Raw genomic sequence first — 7,638 nt, 5'->3', positions numbered from 1 at the left:
TCACAGCACCACAACAACACATATTCAGACAGCGCACACACATCCATGCTCGACAGGTAGCACTAGCTGGTGTCAGATATTGTGTTCATACATGACTCCACATTTCAGATTCTCACTCTACAGCTTAGTGCACAAGTTGTATGAATTAATCCATACTATTTATATTTGCAAAACAGATGTGTATTAAAATGACAATTTTCTGGAGCTGCTTGAATGGTAGTTTATAATACAGTATGAATCACATTTGCCCTCACTGGGAATTTCCTGTGAATTAAAAATGTTAATTATCCATTAAAGGGAAGGACAAAGAGAAATCATGTTAACAGAGCGACTAATATCCAGGAGAATTTTCTTAACCACATAAATTTAATAAATACAAAGCATGAATTTTTGATTTATATAGTTCACAACAACAACAAAATGTAACAAATGCATGCAGGGTTTTCTGAGAATGTCACCTTAACTGTGCTATTTCCAGCTCTGAAAAAATGGATGTGCTAACCCTGCTAGATGATCAGCACCTGTCAGTTTGAAATTCAGGTACAGACAGTTTAAAGAAAACATCAAAGTGAAGTGTCTCAGTGAGGTGTTGGGCCACCGCGAGCCACCACAACAGCTTCAGCACAGCTTGAGGGGTGAACACCATGCTTCCAAAAGATATTTCCTCATGTGGTGTATTGATGGTGGTGGAGGTGTTATGTAACACGTCGCTCCAAAATCTCTTTAATTGGGTTGAGATCTGGTGACTGTGAAGGCCATAGCATGTGATTAGTTTTTATCCTCATCAAACCTTTCAGTGACCCCCATGGAGGTGAGCACTGTCATTCTGGAAGAGACCACTCATTTATTCAGGTTTTTCCTTTGTATGTTCATTTCAATAGATTTTAAGCTGGATATTAATTAACATGATTGATTAAAAAAATGTTGCTAGAGTAACTTTTCTCATACAAATATAAGTGCAGTCAGCAGTCACTGATGTAGGTTTTCTTTGAGCTTTTTTGATTTCTCACTCATTTGCCAACTCGTTTTCATGTGCTGTCCCTCACGGTACCTGTTCAGGTGTTCCAGCTCACTCATGTGTCTACAGTATATATTATTTAAAGCTGACAGATGTTGTAAAGTAAATAAAAAATGTGCAATTGGGGTCTTCTCAAGCTAATGTAATAAGTGGTTCTCTGTGACTCTGGTACATTTTTGCTGCTCCCCACTTGGTATTTATATTATTTTAGTGAGTAGCTCTGTCTCCTCTCTTAATGGTTCCCTTTTTAACCTGTTTTTTTTTTTTTTGTCAAGCTTTCTAGCAACTTTGATGTATTTGGTTTTACCTTAAATCTCTACCGCAGACAGAATGCTACGCACTGCTGATTATTCTTGCTCTTGTTAGGTATTTTTAGTCAGATAGATATTGGATAGATACTTTATGTATTAGAAATGTTTAGTGGAGATAGGATGTCTAGTTAGACTGTTAAATGCTTAGGCCTGCTCATGAGTTTCTACAGGGTACATCTGGTCAAGGATAACTAGAGAGAAGAGTTGATGACTGTCAGCAGACAGGGTGTTTAATATTATTATTATGATGTGAATAACTGTAGCCTTAGACATAATATGTTCTTATGTTTAAGTCACGACATGTTACTAGAGGTCGTGAGAATGTTTTTAGCTACACACCACTTAATCAGCAGACACACACACACACATTGATTTGCTGCATGTTTTGACTACTGCTATGGCCAGCTGCATAGCTGGTAAGAGAGACGTCTCGGTTGACGTTTCTGTGTAGTATGGGGCTAGCCCAACCGAGGGGATATAATGTATAGGCCTGGTGGGCTCAGGGTCTTTCATCTTACATCTGCCTGCGAGCAGTTTGGAGGTGCAAGATACATGAGCGTGTAATGTTAATTTTACCTGTGATCCTTTGAATAAATCAGCACTGTTTTGAAATTACTTGGACTGTCTCGTCTCTCAGAGTTAGCAATGGTAATAAGAACCATATCCTGCACTCTTATGATTATTCTTTTTGAAGACATTATTAATTTAATCTGTATCCAAGTACTTTGAAGTCATCAGGGGGAAGATGGGAGAGCAGTACTTAAAAGCATATATTTAGGCCTCTTCACATTCACTTAATAGCGGCTCAGACACTGATTGTTGGCCACTGAGAAGCTCCACCACAAGAGGCTGAAGGTGACGGCATTTTTCAAAGGCAAAAGTTGCACAGAAGCTAATTAAATTAAATTAATTAAAGATAAATTAGTTACATTAATTAATTAAAGTTATTAGAGGTGTGGAGGGTACAAGTCTGTTCACTCATCAGATTCTTCCAGGCTTGAAAGCAGTGACTCTGGGCCTGCCCCTCTTCTTCGCCACAATTATTGGTTGCAGTATTTATGAACTGCTGTCGTGAATCTGACCCAGTAATCACTGTGCTCTTTCACAGTCACTGCACTGAGCAAGTGAAAATGGGCTCCGGTTTATGAAACTGCTGGGTGATAACTCGATGAAAATTTTTATGGACTTCACTGTGCCATCCATGCAACTCGGACTAAAAGCACCCCCATCCACACCTCTAGGCAAAAATAAATCTACATAGAACTTCAGCTGTAGAAGTGTGTTTATGTTCCTCAGGGAGCACCTTGAGTTTTGTGAAATTAATTTAAATTGCTTGGTTTATAAACAAAAATATGCTAAACTAATAAGACCCCTTCAACCTCAGCTTTACTTTCTTTCATTGCTAACTAGCAAATGTTAGGGTACTAACACACTAAGAAGGTAAACATGAGATGTACTATAGACCAGGTTTTCAACTAATTGTGGCCCAGGGACTACCATTCTGACTAAGTAGTAAACTGCAGACCACTGCTGTGTGGTGGAAAGACCAATTGGACACCATTTTAATCCTGAAAGTCATCTCGGCTTTTCTAAAATGTACATATTTGTATGAATTTGACTATTCACAAACAACAAATACATGTAAATATATATATTTAAAAAAAGCTTCCTACAGTGACACTACATTATTGATTGCATGGTCACTGATGACCTGCAACGCCTTCTTGGACCACCAGGGGACAGGGACCACTAGTAGCGTTAGCATTTAGCACTAAGCACAGCCGACAGCCTTAATAAGGTGCAAGATGACTTTTTTTTTTTAATTAAATGATGAAATGTTCTGTGTTATTCTTCAGGACTAGTGTAGTTTATTGATAATTTGGTTAACAGACAGTTCCTGAGGATGATTAAAGAAAACAATTTAATCTACAGCTGCCAAGCATAGGTGAATAGCACTCTGTGACACAGAAAAGGTAATTAAATATCTCTGAACTCTATCGTGGCTATATACAGTATGTGATCAATTTATATTTCTCTATACTTTGTTTTCTGTTTCCCTAGCTGAACCTTTGATTTTCAAGCTCATTGGTTCAAGATGTTTTACAAGTTGGAACCCAAACAAAATAAATATTGTTTGTCACCTGGGGCCCAGTTTCAATAAAAAATAAATAAATAAATAAAAACTAATTTCATGTGGGGACTCACCAGCAAACAGTTTGAATTCAGATCAATAAACAGCTCATTTTCAGTTTCCCTTACTGCATGAGCATTTCAGTTAATATATAGCCTGCACAGGAGACAGATATCCCAAATATACTGTAATTTGTTTCATGTGGATGACATTTTGTTGCAGTTCCCTAACAGGAGCCTGTTTTCGATATTTCATGTCAGTCCTATTGTATATTAAGGGCTGTCACCTGTGTTAAATGCCAGCATCAGATCAGACTAATAAATGAGCTGCAGGGAATAGCTGCTGGTTGTCATGGAGTGGCCATTTGGTTGACACATTCAAAACAGTGTCTGCTTGGTCTGCTCTGAAGAACAAACATCTTATTTTTCCACAGTCACAGTATAGCACAGTATACACATGTGGAGAATACTGTACATTCATGGTGATGGTCAACTTGAATGTGTAGACTTGCACATGTTTGAGCGGACAGTAATTATTCACATCTTTAATAGGCATAAAGTGGAATAATTAGCATCATATGAGCCTCTTAGTTCAACTCTGTGAGTATGTGAAAAGCTCCAGAGACATGTCTCTCCAGCTGATTAGGTTCGTTTGTTACGCTGTGCAGGGCTAAATGTCACAGCAGAACAGACAGTGGACTTTCCACCAGACTAATAAAGGACTAGCGCCTTCCAACACATTATGAACACAATGACAAACCTCCTCGGTGTGTGTGTGCGCATGAGAGAAGAGTGGAGAATATCTTTGTGTATTACATTAGTAGGAAACTTTGTTCTTTTGTGTAATTATTAGGTCTTTTATTGAACTTATCAGACATGTTAACAAAATATTATGTACATAACAGGACACATATCAGCTTGTGACTATGCTGGGATGCAGATGGGGAAGAAGGCCTTCTCTTTCTCTGCTCTAAAAACTTGGAACAATTTGCAGACAGGAAAAATTAAATTAAAATTTGACAAAGTGATATCATTAAACAAATTTAAGACTATGGTAAACCCCTTGATATGGTCAGTGGTCTTATACTTGTTTGTAAAGCTCTTTTCTATACATTGCAGCCCACTCAAAGCACTTTCATACTATTTGGCCATTCCCCCATTCATGCTCCCAAGCACTCACACATTCACACACCAGTGACATCACCAGGAGCGACCAGGGGTTCAGTGTCTTACTCTATCTCCTGAGTCACAGCCACCCCCAAGATATCTGTCTCATTTACCACATCTCTGCTATTCTTGAAGTAGTGGCATACTTTAAATGACTGATTGCCTTTTTATGTGGTTTTTGTTACATTTAACTGTGTGTTATTGCAAATCCCACCATTTTGGCCAAGCAGCGATCAGGCTCACGGGGAGCCAGCCTGTCACAGATGTAAACAGGAGTCTGATCATTCAAAGCCTTAAAAACAATCCTAAAACTCATGGGTAACCAGCAAAGGGCAGCAAGGACCTGGGTGATGAGGGCACTCTCATTAACAAATACAGCTTCAATTGAACAAATTTTGCTGTTTAGCTTCGATGGCAAGTTTTTTTTAACTGTTTATAATGTAAAAATGATAATTCTGTGTTTATATGTTAACCAAATAAAGGTTTGTTTCCTGAAAAATAATCCACTTCTTCACTCAAACCTCAACTTTTACAGTCATTATTTTGCTTAATAACGTTGTACTGCAGTAACTGAAATGTGATATTACTAAGCTCTGTGCTTTTGGTCCATTATGTCGTGTTTCTGCAACTACTGAGCAAATGATTGATTTGCTGCATCAGGTAAGGTGTGTATTTCCCTAAGGATCCAATATTTTTCTGTGATTGAATTTCTCTGTCTTCCAGTCTTTTAAAATGTTATTAAAATGCTGCTGAACTGGTAAAAAGATGAAATTTGAAATCCACTGCATCAGGAGATGATGATGTTTAGATGTATAGATGTGTTCTTTTTTTCCTCTGATGTACATTTTGCGTTTCCCACTTGAGAAAAGGTTGGAGCAAAATACAATCAGTTACTGCAAGAGGGAGAGCGTAAACTAAAAAACTACTTTTGACTGAAAGGTGCAGAAGGTAAAAGTGAAAATACTACAAATAATAATTTAAATTGTAACTAAAAGTTGGTGGAGTGAAATTAAGCCACAGGGCAGATTTATGCCGCTGTATCAGTATGCCTTGGCTGCTGAAAGTGTCTCCAGAATAATAATGGTTTTATATTTCACTGCAGGATTTAACTTGTGGGTTGTAGCTAAACCATAGATGATGGACAGTCTTTCAGTCACAAAACAGCTCTGCTATTATTGACTTGGAAGATTGCAGAACCTTTCAAAATCTTCCATGCATCAATAGAGACAGTACATACTCAGCTATCTCTACTGGCACTTACAATCTGCAGGAGAAAGTATTTTCATTGAAAGGCTGTAGTCCACTACGAGGACCTAAATCAAAATAATGCAATAAGTAAATACCAGCAGAGCTGCACTGTAAAGTCATATACTGTAAGGTCGGCCGGCTGTCTGAGACAACACTGATTACTCTCTTTTCTTTGCACATCTGTCTGCTCATGTGGCTGAACTGAGAGTCAAGCAAAAGCCAGCGACATGGAGATTGACAGAGATGGCCAACAGTCACAAAGACCTACTCAATGTTTCTCACAGGAAAGACAAACAGGCAGCAAGCTCAGCAGTGGTCTCATAGATGCAGATGCAGCACTGCTCTTCTGTATCTGATCCTACATTTGCATTTCAGATCACATAGTTACACACTTCAAATCCTAGCGGGGGCGGTAACAGCGTTAACGTGAGCAAAACAGGCAGCAGACCAACAGCAAGACTGCTTTTTGCTTACAGGCCTGATAATATTTCTTGTTAGGAATTTATTTGCTTTGTATCATTAAAAAAGTTTAGTTGCATAAACATAACCTTGATGGTCTCATCTTAAACTGGATTCCAAAAGATTATTCACATTGCAACCGACTGTTAATGTCACTCTTTTAGCCTGATTCTGTGCAGGCACCAACTTTATCTACAATGTTTTAGAGATAAGTATCTGAAAATGTCCGTATGATGAATCTGGTGACAATGCTTCATCCATAGATGTTAAAATGTGATCATAACTGACTCACAAATCAGCCCAGTATCTCTAAGAATTATGCCACTAGTATGATTCTGCACCTCAGTATTTAGTCACTGACAACGTAGAGAGCAGTGTGTCCTTTATGTGACAAACCCTCAGTTGATGGCGGATGTGTGTTTGGCATGTCACAGATCTGCAATTAACCCTTGCATTTTTATTAGCCATAATCACAGTCTTTCCCTTTCACTGTTACAGATATTACTGAAAACAACAATTTAGTCACTGATTGTAATCCAGGGCTTTGCACAATCATCCAATTTCTACATTTTTGCTTGTAAGACTTTACCAGCTTTATGGCCCAATTGAGTGGAAGCCAAAACCTGTAAAGCTAGATGGCTTAGAACCTGACAAAAAAAAAAAATCACAGAACATCTGGCCTTCTTCAGGGATTATGAATGGTCATAAATAGACATATGAGGTGTAACATAGTGAAAATACAAGAACTGTTGGATAAATATTAGAAAGCACATCCAGCATAATTTCAGCATGTCCCCCCAAATGTAGTTAAGGATGAGCAGCTGAAAGCTTGTTGGAGGAACTGTTCACACAAGCTCAGCTACATGATCTTACCATTTACTGGCTAATCTCGTGACTTCTGTGACAACACTGCTTGCACATGACACACTGTACCCTGTGTGTCATATGGTGTTTTTTTATGATCTGGTTGAACATTTTGCATAACAGCATCTCAGTCACTCTCAGGGAGACTACAGGCAAGTGTAACTTAGAATTTGACAAACCTCGAATTTGACACAGCAAAAACTTTTTGGGAGGACTGAGAGCTTTTAATAATTATTCTTTTAAAATTGTGGAAAGAGCGACAGCTGGCAGCAAGAAACCAAACAAGTTATTTTAAGCAGAGTGTTATTAGAGCAAAGCTACATGAGCAATCCTTCTAGACCATCCAAAACAGCTTCTCTTTTTCTTGTTGGTGAAATAGGAAAATTATTTTCTCCTCTGTGGTGGTAGTGTAGGAGTAAAATATTATTAAGCCCCATTCAG

Source organism: Monopterus albus, unplaced genomic scaffold (genome assembly GCF_001952655.1).
Source record: "Monopterus albus unplaced genomic scaffold, M_albus_1.0 scaffold10.1, whole genome shotgun sequence".
Taxonomy (NCBI): Eukaryota; Metazoa; Chordata; class Actinopteri; order Synbranchiformes; family Synbranchidae; genus Monopterus; species Monopterus albus.
This window is presented reverse-complemented; position numbering follows the sequence as displayed.